General features: G+C 47.4%; 1 non-coding gene across 1 annotated transcript; it reads left to right on the top strand.

Moving 5' to 3' along the window:
* Positions 1 to 1,052: 1,052 nt before the first annotated feature.
* On the top strand, positions 1,053 to 1,159 carry LOC132489716 (U6 spliceosomal RNA). The gene has a single exon (XR_009532099.1). It is a non-coding gene; the product is annotated as a U6 spliceosomal RNA (small nuclear RNA).
* Positions 1,160 to 13,563: the final 12,404 nt, after the last annotated feature.

Below are 13,563 nucleotides of genomic sequence, written 5' to 3'. Positions count from 1 at the left end.
CGTGTACCACACACACACACAAAAAAAATCTGGGCAAAGCATCTGAAAAGACATTTCTCCAGTGAAGATATGCAAATGGCCATTAAGCACATGAAAAGATGCTCAACATCATTAGCCATCAGGGAAATGCAAATCAAAGCCACACAAGATACCACTTCACAGCCACTACGAGGGTTGTCATTAAAAGTCAGATAGTAGGGAATTCCCTGGTGGCCTAGTGGTTAGGATTCTGCACTTTCACTGCCATGGCCTGGATTCAGTCCCTGGTTGAGGAACTGAGATCCTGCCAGCAGCACGGCACAGCCAAAAAAAAACACAAACAAACAAACAAACAAACAAAAACCCCCAAAAAGTCAGATAGTAACAAATGTTGGTGAGGATGTGGAGAAACTGGAACCCTGAGACACTGCTGGTGAGAACATACAAAGGTGAAGCCACTTTGGAAAACCATCTGGACGTTCCTGAGATGATTAAACACAGATTTATCATATGATCCAACAATTTCACTCCTAGGTATGTACCCAAGAGAAATGAAAACATATGTCCGTACAGAAACTTGGGCATGAATGTTCATAGCAACATTATTCATAACAGCCAAAAGAGTGGAAACACACAAAATGCCCACTAACCAGTGAATGAATAGATAAGATGTGATATACCCATACAGTAGAATATTATTCAGCCATGATAAGGAATGAAGTATGGGTACAAGCTACACATAGATGAACTTGACATCCTTATGCTATGTGAAGGATGCCAGTCACAAAGGACCACGTGGTGTGTGACCCCATTTACGTGAAATGTCCAGAGCAGGCAACTCTGTAGAGACAGCAGATTAGTGGTTGCCAGGGACCAGGGGGAGGGAAGACTGGGCTAAGTGGTACAAAGTTTATTTTTGGAGTGATGAAATTCTAAAATTCTAAAATTCACTACGGTGGTGGTTGCACAACTCTGTGTATATACCAAAAGCCATTGAATTGTACCCTTGGAATGAGTAAGCTGTATGGTGTGTGACTTACATCTCAATAAGCCTTTTTAAAAAAGCCCATACTGTGTTCGCTTCAGCCACACATATACTAAAATTGGAACTATACAAGGAACATCATCACGGCCCCTGTGCAAGAGTGACACGCACATCTATGACACATTCCATATTTTGGCTATTGTCGAAGCCAAAAAAAAAAAATTACTGAAAACATTTCCGGAGGCTTTGCCTGAGGAAAGAATCCACCAACACAGCTCAATTTTAAATGTTTATTTTTTGGTTTTATTTCATTCTATTCAAATGTGTCATTTAAAGTCAAAACTAAACATTGTTTTTAAAAGTTGGTTTGAGCTTTTGAAAGACACAGTTTGATTCCCAGCTCTGCCTGTGGCTAAACCATGTGACGTTGGGCAAGTCACTTCTGCTCTGGGCCTGGGTCTCCTCACTGCAAAACGGGAGCAATGGCACCTATGCTACCTTGTAATGGGGTTCAGGCTGCGCCTTCACCAGGGACATCCTGGGCGGAGGTGAGTGGGACCCACGGCTACGTCTGCTCAGAGGGGGTCTCTGCTACTAATTGTCACAAGGGAACCCTTGGGGCTAATGCCAGCCTCCAATGTTACAAAGCCTAGAAATACTATTTCTAAAATGCTAAGCAAAGTGAGGGTACATGGTAAGTGGTCAGCTAACGGCAAACGATGACTTCAGCTGCAAATAACTGAAAATACTCTCACAAAACTGCAAGTCCTGAAGGACAGTGGGGGCCAGGAGGTCCAGTCAGGCCTCCTGCTCGGGTCTACCCTTCCCTGGGCTAGCTCTTTCTTCAGACCAGAAGCAAGATGGCAACAGTGCTTGTAGACCTGACACCCTAATGTCCCAAGATCTCATATCTTAGAGACTTAGCAACTAAGTGAGCCGAGCAGAATTCTACAGTCATCCACTTAATGAATATATTCCTTCAGCGCTGACTCATTCTGGGCCCAGTTCTAGGTACTGGAGATCCTTACATTCCTCGGAGAATCAGATAATGAGCAAACAAATGTAAAAACAAGGTAATTCCTAATTGTGAAACGTGTTAAGAAAGAAATAAAATATGATGATAATAAAACATCCCTAGGGGAGGTAACTTCAGACAGGGTGGTCTGGGAATGCATCTCCAAGCAGACTGGACTGCTTTGGTGAGGGAGGGAGGGGACAGACAGTGCAGGGTCCTGGATGGCCGTGTGCATGAGAAGTTCTGCTTTTATTCCAAGTAAAATGTGAAGCCATCAAAATTAGGGAGGGGAGGACATCTGCTGTGAAAGACACAGATTGAATCACAGCTCCATCAAATTACTCACCCATCTTGACCCTCAGTTTCCACGCCTGTAAAATGGCATTAAAACTTCCTACCTCATTGAATATTTGAAAGTTGCTACCAGAATAGATCTCAAAAGTTCTCATCACAAGAAAAAAAAAGTTACCACTACGTGTGGTAATGGATGATAACTAGACTTAGGGTGGTGATTATTTCACAATATATACAAATACACAAATGCCAAAGCATTATGTTGTGCACCTGAAACTAAAATAATGTTATACGTCAATTATATCTCAGTTTAATGAATAAATAACTCATTCACAGGGTTATAAGAACAAAACATGAAACTAGAAATGTACTGCGCAGGAAAATAAATATTATCAACCTCTTCCATGTGTTTCTTTAAAAACTGAGAGCTGAGATGTTTAGAGGGAAGTGTCTGCAACCTACTTTGAAATGCATCCGAAAAATAAGCTGTTCTGATGGGTGGAGAGAGAGGGTGGGTGATGGGTAGGTATGTGATGAAACAAGTCGAATAAAATGTTAATGGACGAATCTGGGTGATAGATATGTCTGTTCACTGTAAAATTCTTTGAACTTTTAGGTATCTTTAAAACTTTTCGTAACAAAATTTTGAGGAATGGGGGAGAGGTACCACTTGTATTTTAAGGAATTTGCAAATGCTTCTCCCCTCCCTCTCCAGCTTCACATGCTCTCCTTTCTTGTCTGATGGCGTTAGCAAGTCACCTTGCAGTCCTGCCGAGTAATTCGGTCCAAAGCGGGACGGGTGTCTACTGTGCGGTGACAGTGACCAGGCGTCAGGAAGGAAGTTTTGCAGTGAAGCCCCGGCGGGGCGGAGCCTTGGCCGCTTGAGAACATGCGGGGCTGTCGCCGCCAGAGGGCGGGCTCGTGGCGTCCTGAGCTCGAAAGGCGGCGTGGACAGCGCGGCAGGAAGCCAGATTCCTTCCCTCGAGCAGAATCCTCCCAGGGACCCGCCGCCTCTGTAATTACCTGCAGAAAACAGCCCTTCAGACAGGACAGTCTGAGAGTCAGCGCCTACAGTCTGGCCCCGCAGCCTCTGATGAAGAAGAGAAGGAGGGAGGGAAGAAGGTAACGCGCGTTCAGCAAGTGTCAGACAGTGCTCCATGCCTTCCATCATTTGTTTCATGTTTTAGTTATGAATCAGTCTGAAAATAGAACAGGAGTTGAAGTGCAAAGGATCTACATTTCACTCCTGCTAGAGACTGCCCAGGGAATTCCTGGTTCTCCGAGGGGAGAGCAGCTTTTCGGGGGACAACTTTCCTCCCTACCCCACCCCTCTCCAGCAAAGGGACTCAGAGTAGCTGTGTCCCCTGGGCTGAGATAGCACCTCGTGGTGGCTTCCGGCGACCTCACCCAGCAGCTACAAGGAGACTGCCCACCCCATGCAGATCTGCCCACCAGCTTCTTCCTGTGGGACTGGGGAAGGGGGTGGGGAGTGTTAACCTTGAACCCTTCCTCAGCTCAAACCATCCACAGCTCCCTCTAACAGCAGCACTTTCTGAGACTATCTGGTACCCTAGCCACCAGAGATTCAGGCATAAATGATCAATCCCTCGGTATTTTTCAGTCCTCATCATTCAAAGCCACTCTATACAAACCAGTAGTTTCCTCAGATTTTCTTTATTGCATAGTCACAGCCTAAACGTCTCAAATATTATCTTCAGAAGCCTCTACCCCATGTCCCCACCCAACAGACCAACCCAGAGCCTCTGGGCATGTAGCCCAGCAGGGAGCCCCAGCCCTAAATGTTCCTTGGGGCTTCTTAAATGTCAGCCACTTTATCCTCCCCTAGAAGGGAAGCAGGGTTATGCCAGAAAAGTTACCTCCTGACTTTAGACTTGCCAGATTGGGAGAAGGGGAGATCTGAATCCCACAGGAATTTGGTTAGAAAGGCTGCTGTGTCCCAGATTTTGATTAATGCTTCTTTGGTGTTTACATACTTTTATTCACAATAGTACGTGTTAAGCCTAAGCAATAAGATGAGCATGAAGACAATTAAATTCATCCATGAACCCATCCTGAGATAAACACTCCTACATTTTGGTGTGTACTGCACTGAACTTTTTATTTCTGTGCGTCAATTAAAACATGCCATTTTTCTTTGAATGATATAAGATACACTATTTGATACACTATTTGTAACTTGTTTTTATTATTTAATAATGATCACAAGTACCTTTCAATGGTTAAAGGATACTTTTTTAAAGATGAAATTATGACTCTCCTACATATATAAAATGAACACGTTAAAATTTTTATTTAATTCGTTATTAACGAGGGAACAATTAAGAGGTTACAAAAGAGGAGGAATGGGCTTCCCTGGTGGCGCAGTGGTTGAGGGTTCGCCTGCCGATGCAGAGGACACGGGTTGGTGCCCCGGTCCGGGAAGATCCCCATGCCGCGGAGTGGCTGGGTCCATGAGCCATGGCCGCTGAGCCTGCGCGTCTGGAGCCTGTGCTCCACAACAGGAGAGGCCACAACGGTGAGAGGCCCGCGTACCGCAGAAAAAAAAAAAGAGGAGGAATACTGAAATGGATTTACAAATGAACACAAAAGTGGCTTCTTCCACTGGGGAGGAGCTAGTCAAATGAACCTCCTCCAGGCAGAATTTAGTTGCATGTCTATAAAGAATTATTTGCATTTCTATCAGTTGTGGAGATACAAAATAGCCCAAAGGCCATGAAAGGTGAAGAACCCCATAGAATCAGAATCACCTAACCCAGGTAGCTGTGCTCCACACAATGCCTAGTTTTCAACTGAGGTACACATAAACACTACACTGCATAAACAAATATACGTCCATGCTCTCTTTTTTTTTTTTTTTGCAGTACGCGGGCCTCTTACTGTTGTGGCCTCTCCCGTTGCGGAGCACAGGCTCCGGACGCGCAGGCTCAGCGGCCATGGCTCACGGGCCCAGCCACTCCGCGGCACGTGGGATCTTCCCGGACCGGGACACGAACCTGTGTCCCCTGCATCAGCAGGCGGACTCTCAACCACTGCGCCAACAGGGAAGCCCAGGAGCACTCTTTTATAGAGGGAAAAGGAAGTGGGAGGGCTGTAAACAGAGTCTGTGGCTTTTCATTGACTGAGTTGTGACTGTCTCTCATTGGCTGTGCTCCGGCAGGCAAGAAGAGTGAGTTCTTTCCTCTTCACAGAGCCTGAGAGCTCTCCCCTCTGCTCTCCTGACTCTATTTTAATTGAGGTTTCTGTTTATTAATTTTTTACAGCTGCTTTGGCAAGAAATGATTTCTTGCACAGAAATTTCACTCCACTTCTTGGTAAAATTATTTGCTGATGAGGGAAAAGGCTACAGAGTGTGAAGTCAATGGAGAATTCAAACAAATGTGCAGATATGTCAACCTAAGCCATCATTTCTGCAAATTCCCTCTTTCATAGTCTGCTCCTAATAACACCCTCCCCTCCCCATCTCCAACACCACACAGAACTTTCCCCCCCACCAGCACCCTCTCCTCAGAAACAGAGAGAAAAGAGTCCCTCAGACCACTGGTGTCTTGAGACCTAAGTTTTCCCACCCCTACTTCTTCCCAGTTAGAGTGATTTCCCAGCACTTCTGAGAAGAGATCTAGGGGGTCTTATTCAATCTTACCAAGCCTGTTATAAAATTAGTCTGATAACACCCATCAGGCAAGGTCACTGAGAGAATTTAACAATTTGAAATTACCCGAGCCCTGTTCTTCCAACAAACAAAGATGGTGAAGAAACCCCCCAAACCCATGTGTTCCAAAGTCCGCCTATCCTTTGGCATTCTGGGAAACAGCTTACCACAAAGGACCACCTTCCCCATGTGACTTAGATAAGACTTGCGGTCCACTCTCTCCCATGACTCCTCATGAGACTCACAGACACCCCCCTAATTACCTGTGATGAGGCCAGACACAGTCCCTCCAACCTCCTGTTCTTTGTCTCAGAAGTGATTGCCCAAACTATTGGTCCCCCTGAAACTAGCTAGACACAGAAGTGAACATTTCCTGTCTGGTTGACTGACACTCCCCCCGATCACAACACCGACTGTACAATTACCCCATGGATAAATTGTCTGCTCCTTCCTAGACAAGTTTAAGGGACTTTTCTACTCTCTTTGGATCTGGGGTACTCTACCTATTGCAATGGCTTGAACAAAATCAATTTCCTTATTGGTTTGTTTTTTGTTTGGTTTTGGGGAGGAGGGTGGGAGTGATGGGGGACCTTTAACACACTTCTCTTAACTCAGAGTGCAATTCTCCTCTCTCCTTCTCTCCCCCCTCCCCCCCTCCCCATTTCTCTCCCCCCCCCAACCCCCGACCCCCACCCCAAGGCTAGCAGCTGGGGGTAGTTCCTAGTAACTCCCAGTCATAGCTGAGGTGCATCTGTTCCTTGCCAGGATCCCAGCCCAAGACGTCTCTGCCTATTTCCTTTCTTTAAGGGGTGGCTCCCACTCCCACAAGCTTCTGCCCACCCTCTGAAGGAACAAGAGACTGTATAGGCTTTATGTAGCTCACCTGCTCCAAACTGCCTACCCTAGGAGGTGGGAAGGGTGGGTGGAGCATTGGGACGGAGTGCTCCTAGAGGAGGGCGGGTCAGCTTGGGGAAAGCCTGCACCTGAGGGTCACGAAGAGGCCAGAGGAGCCTCTGGGCATGGCCATTCATTCACCTCAGAAGATGCCTGCCCGCCCACACCTAAGGCCAACTCTATGGGAGGGGTCTAATCCTGGAGACCAGCTGGAAGAGCAGATAGGATTGGGGAGGCGGGACACGGGAAGAACACTGTGCTCCAGAGGAAACATTTCACTCACCCGTTCATTCAACAAACTTGAATTGAATTAACACAATTGAGTTTCAAGAATATGTATAGAGTGGGTGAGCAAATGAATGACAAAGTATAGTAAATCCCCTACATACAAACGAGTTCCATTACAAGAGCATGTTTGTAAGTCCAATTTGTTCATAAATCCAACACAGTTAGCCTAGGTACCCAACTAACAAGATTGGCTCTTGAACTGTAATAGGTTTCTAATACTTTTCACACAAATAATACATAAAAAATAAACACACACAAAAAATAAACGCTTTGAATCTTACAGTACAATACCTTGAAAGGTACAGTAGTACAGTACAACAGCTGGCATCCAGGGGCTGGCATCAAGTGAACAGGTGAGAAGAGTTGCTGACTGTAGGAGGGGGAGGAGGTGGGAGATGGTAGTGCTGAAGGGTCATCAGCAATAGGAGACGGAGGGCGAGCTGCAATGTCACTCATGCCTGACATTGATGGAACGCACGTTCGCATCTTTGAAAGTTCACAGTTTGAAGGTTCGTATGTAGGGGTCTTCCTGGACTAGACACAGGGAAAAGACTTACTGTACTGACACGGATAAGACAAATAGAATCCCTGCATGCTCAGAACTCACCTAGACAGGAAGATGATTCAAGTGCAAAACACCTATGATACAGCTGTGTATAAGAGGTGCCATAAAATTTTATGGAAATGAAAAAAGAGAGAAAAATCATTTCTTGCAAGGTTTCAGGGCCCTCCTAGCCCATAGGAGTCTTGGTGCACATTGGAATTAGTCCACCTTGACAGGCCCAGCACCCTGGGTCTGTGATAGGGAAGAACCTTTGTACTCTATTACAGGGGTGTTGCCTACAAGCTTGAATTATACATAATAGCCCATCTCTGGGAACCACTGCCTCCCAGGTAATGTGTGTTAAGCTAAAATACCTTTGTCTGACTCCCAGGAAACCTCCTGACCAGGCCCACCTGTGACTGGCTGTAGGTGGGAGGAAATAAACACAAACCCTCCTTCCCATCCGGAGTCTCATTGGAACCAGGACTTTTCCCCTCCTCCCCTTTTAGTATAAAAGAAGCCTGAATTCTAACTTAGGGAAGATGGCTCTTTGGGACACTAGTGTGCCATCTTCTCAGTCAGTTGGCTTTCCAAATAAAGTCGCCATTCCTTGCCCCAGCAAGTCATCTCTCAATTTATCGGCCTGTCGTGCAGCAAGCCACGCAGGAGGATGGACTGCGTAACAGCCCCAGGGTTTGGCAAACAAGGAGCAAGCTGGCTTTCAACACCATCCTTCTCCTCATCCTCTCAGCTGGGCATCCCGGTGCAGGACTCAGCCTGCTTCTCTATGGGTGGCTTCATGGAGGAGAAGCACTTGAGTCTGCTGGAAGGACAGGTAGGGCACTGATAGGTGGAGATGGGGGAGGTGGGGTGGAAGGGGGCTGTTGAGAACAGAGGGAAGGGCATCCCAGGCAGAAGAACTGGGGGAGCAGCATCCTGGAAGTGGGCGTGAAGGAGCTCCCACTGGGAGCATGGAGATGCTGCTGGAGCTGTCCCCTGGGGGGTCAGAGCAAGCTTACCCTCTGGGTGAGTGCTCCCAGGTCACACACCCAGACCAGTCAAGCAGGGCAGCCTAGTGATTCAGAGAACACAAGCTTAGGAGTTGTTGTGGACTGAACTGGCCCCTAGATTCATACATCGAAGCCCTGACCCCCAGTACCTTAGAATGTGACTGTATTCGGAGACGGGGTCTTTAAAGAGGTAATAAGGTTAAATGAGGCCATAATGGTGGGGCCCTAATCCAATCTGACTGGTGTCCTTATAAGATGGAGAGACACCTGGGATGCACAGCCACAGAGAAAAGCCCATGTGAGGACACAGTGGGATGGCAGCTGTCTACAAGCCAAGGAGAAAAGCCTCAGCAGAAACCAGCCCTGCTGGCACCTTGATCTTGGACTTGCAGCCTCTGGAAGTGAGGGAAATAAATGTCTGTTCTTTAAGCCACCTGGTCTAAGCTATTTTGTTGGAGCAACTTGAGCAGGAGTCAACCTCAGGCTCCAAACTTCCTCACTGGGTCCCAAAGGGCTCAGCCTCTTGGAGCCTGACTTCTGATCTGATGCATAAAACAAAGAGCAGCAGCAGCTCGAGTGAATCGTGCATGTGACATGGGCTTCTGGTAAGCGTGCAGATGTGGACAGAGTGTAATCTCTAAAATGAGGTGCATGCACCTGGGGTGCAGAGGGGAACAGATGCATGGGGAGTGTGGGGGAAGAAAAGATAAGAACTTTTTATATTTATTCTACATCTTCCCTTTACATTTCTATTTTTACAGATGGTTTTCATGGACATAGCACAGAAATACATAAATATTTCTAATTTATGAAGAAACATCATCCTTGTACATTTCTACTTTGTGCATGGTTTTAATGCATGTTATATATAAATGCAGTGCTATGTGTATGTGACACATGAATAAACAGATTTGCATCTTGGAGGGGTACATGATTCTTAGAGGTACTGATAGGAATGTGCAATTAAAAATCATTCTGGAGACCTGTGTAGACCATAACAATGTGTCCCCTAAGATTTCTTTGTATCCACTGATCAGCCATGGGAGGGAGTGTGATTGTAGCTAGATGCCATCAGGAGGTTGGAGGTTAATGGGAGAATGGCAGAGCACCTGTGCCCACCTAGCCCTCTGGACAAGACCTTTGAGGTGGGAGCTCCAAGTATCCTCGTGAGAGTCATTGTGAGATTCTGCCAATGAACGAGGACCTTCCAGGCAGTGGATGAGCCCCAATGGCACAGACATTGGCACAAACCTCACTCTTCAGGTGGTCCGCTTTCATGATTAGTAATAACGTGCTTATAACCATAACATGATTAATAATTCACAGCAGGAAAGCTGCAAGGATTGGGCAAGTGGAAACCAGAATAGGAAAGGAAAAAGGGGTGGACACTGACTGGCGGTGCCCCCGACAGCCTGGGCCCCAGTGAAGCTCCCTTTGAGTCTCCCCAAAATGACCGGTGGCACTTGGATGGGGCGGGGCGAAGAGAGCAGATAACACTCTTGTTTGGGGAGATAAGCGGCCTGAGGCCTCTGTCATTTGGGCATCAGCGTAAATGTGGCCCCATTTCACCATCACGGACAGGTGGACAGATGAGTCCCCGTGGCCCATGAGTTCTGTATTTCTCCGAATCTCTGCTGTCTGGGGCCGGGGAGCTCAATGCCTAGAACCCACATGATGAGGCAGTCCAGGGAGCCCCAGAGCAGACCATGAGGATGGAGGAAGTGGGTTTGCCTTCACTCTATAAGTGGTTTTTATCCATGAAGGGAGAGCCTGATAAACAGAATACAAACCTGTGGGTCTGAGAGCAGACAATGCTGTGTTGTGTCCAGAAAAAAATGCCCAGACTTTGGTTTCATCCAGACTTGGTTGACATTCCTAGCTGTGTGACCTAGACAAGTCACTTAACGTCTCTGAGCCTGGGTTGTTTCATCTGTAAGAGAGAAGCATTCCCTTTCTCAGGGCAAACAAGGGGAGGAGAGGTCTATGTATCCAATCCACCCTGACCTCCAACATCCCCACAACCTTCCTCTGGGGAATGACATTCTTTTCTTTTTTAATTAATTAATTTATTTCTTTATTTTTGGCTGCGTTGGGTCTTCGTTGCAGCGCACGGGCTTTCTCTAGCTGTGGTGAGTGGGGGCTACTCTTCGTTGCGGTGCACACGCTTCTCATTGTTGTGGCTTCTCCTGTTGTGGAGCACGGGCTCTAGGCGCGGGCTTCAGTAGTTGTGGCTCGTGGGCTCTAGAGCGCAGGCTCAGTAGTTGTGGCACGCGGGCTTAGTTGCTCCATGGCATGTGGGATCTTCCAAGACCAGGGCTCAAACCCGTGTCCCCTGCATTGGCAGGTGGATTCCCAACCACTGTGCCACCAGGGAAGTCCCTGGGGAATGACATTCTGAGTACAGAGTCTTCAAAGCTCCAGGAAAACCCCTGAGTAGCATCACGAGCAGTAACCTCAACGCCATGATTTCTTCTCCCGCCAACTGTGGCCAGTGGGATGAAGCTGGGGGGGGTGGGGAGCCGCTGCTACAAAGTCCCTTCTTTTAGCGTGATCGCATTTTGCACCAGCCAGGGACATCTGCCCATCCTCCTGAGAGCCAGCTGGAGGTTCTGCTCCCATTTACCCGCTCTGAGCACACTGGCCCCTTCCTCTCTCCTCCTGACCCACCTGCCACTTCCTCTGGCTTCCTTGCCACAACCAGGGTCTAGTTTTCCTGAAAGACTTGGTTTCCTCTCCTCGGCCAGGCAACATGCCCAAGGTGGGAGGGTAGGGGGTAGAGAAGAACCCAGGACAGTGGAGCAATCGAGGGTCTCGCACCCACTTTCCAGAGCATCTGCACAGAGACTCTGAATGTGCATGACACACTTTCCTGGAGGGTGTCTCTCTTATAGAGGTCACGAGTCCTGGAACACAGGAGCCCTTTTGCATTTCATAGAAAAGGAAAATGAGGTTGCATCCAATTCGGCGTGGATTAATTGAGCATCTACTTCGTGCCAGACATCTTCTAGGTATTGAAGATGTACTATGTCTTAGTGTGCTAAGGCTGTCACAGAAAAAATACCACAGACTGGGTGGCTGAAGCAACAGACATTCATTTCTCACCGTTCTGGAGGCTACAAGTCCAAGATCAAGGCATTGGCAGTTTGGTTTCCTCTGAGTTCTCCCTCCTTGGCTTGCAGACCGCCTCCTTCTTGTTGCTTCTTCACGTAGTCACCCCCGTGCACAGTCGTCCCTGGTGTCTCTTCCAGGGCACCAATCCTATTGGATTGGGGTCCACCCTAATAGCTTCATTTTAACTTAATCACCTCTTTAAAAACCTCATTTTCAAATACTGTCACATTCTGAGATGCTGGGGGTTAAAGCTTCAACATATGAATTTGGGGTGGGGGATACAATTCAGCCCATAACACTGCCTAAGTAAGAAAAATTCCCTACTGTTTCTGGGCGCTCAAAGAGGTTATATGACCCCTATAATCCAAGGTAGTTTTCAAATATCTTGTAGGCAGCCTATCTTGCTGTGTATAAAAGATAAAAGCTCTGGTGTCTCTGGTTGCAGAAGCAAAAGCAGTAACCACACCGCACCCCAGGACCTCCAGGGAGTTTTCAAACCCTGAGCAGGGCTAACTGTAAGATCTTGAAAAGTAATAACAACTAGTGTTTATTAAGCACTTACCATGGGCCAGATGCTCTTCTAAAAACATGAGCACATTAACTCTGGCAGCAAACCCCTGAGATAGGACCTATCATCCCATTTCACAGATGAGCTCACTCCGGAGCCCGGACTTGTGCTGAGCTGTCCCATGAGCTCCTTGGAGCCTGTGAAGTACAGGCTAAGTACAGGTTAGTATTCTTGACTCCAGTGCCATCAAATCTAATGATGGTGATGATAATGCAGAAATTCTTATCCCTCATCTTCCTGCAGGGAATGGCTGCTTTGTGTTAACCCTTTTCTATTTCATTTTGCCTGTCCTATTGTAGTGCTCTTTGTGTAAGACATCTCTAATGTTTTGGGAAGGAAATGAGGTGTTCATTATGAAGGAATACCGCTTGCCTCTGCAGACCCCCTTTATTCAGCCATTCACAGGGAAGTGGGAAGGGAGAGAGACAGACAGAATAAGAGAACGTTTGCTAAAGACATTACCTAGGCACTCGGTAAATATTAGAGCACACTGTGGGGCTTTGCACACCGTCAGTCCTTCCTGTGCTTCTGTCCCAGCACATAGTATATGACATCACGCAAACTACATAAATTTTCTGAGTTTTGGATTCCTTGTCTGTAAAGCAGCAGATCCCACAGGGGGGGTTGCCCACATTAAATGAAACAGTAACGCCTTGCCCAGAACCTGGAACGTGGTAGGACCCCAGCAGGCACTGGTCCCCTTCTGTACCCTGAGTATTTGGATGGACCATCAACAGAGGCCGCTGCCTGGTCCAGTGTGGTTTGTGCTGCCTCAGTCTCGTGGGTAGGAGCTGAGGACTTTGAAGGGTAACCAGATTACCCTGCCTGTGGGCAGCATGCTGGGGGCGGAACACATCCCTCTGAAGGCACAATCAAGCATCATTTGCATTTCTTATAGAGAACAGATGCTCATTTCCATCAAGAAATGTTCCCGTACGGCCTTGGCCTCCGTTGCAATTTCCATCAAGGGCTGGTCTTGAAATTTGCAATTAAAGGTGTCCCTTGGCCATGCCAGAAAAGGAACTGAGTTTCCATCTGGCCCAGAGGTTCTTTGTTTCGCTTCAATCATAAGGGAAGCCTACCTTCTTAGGCCCAGAGACCCCACCAGGTTTCCCTAGAGTTCCCACGTGGGGGAAGGGATGGGTTCAGCACAGGCTCACGTCTGTACATATGTGGAATCTCCACGTGGGGGAGCCCCTGGGATC

The sequence above is a fragment of the Mesoplodon densirostris genome, chromosome 4 (assembly GCF_025265405.1).
Source record: "Mesoplodon densirostris isolate mMesDen1 chromosome 4, mMesDen1 primary haplotype, whole genome shotgun sequence".
NCBI classification, from domain to species: Eukaryota; Metazoa; Chordata; class Mammalia; order Artiodactyla; family Ziphiidae; genus Mesoplodon; species Mesoplodon densirostris.
The sequence above is the reverse complement of the archived record's forward strand: the minus strand, read 5'-3'. Positions and strand labels throughout refer to the sequence as shown.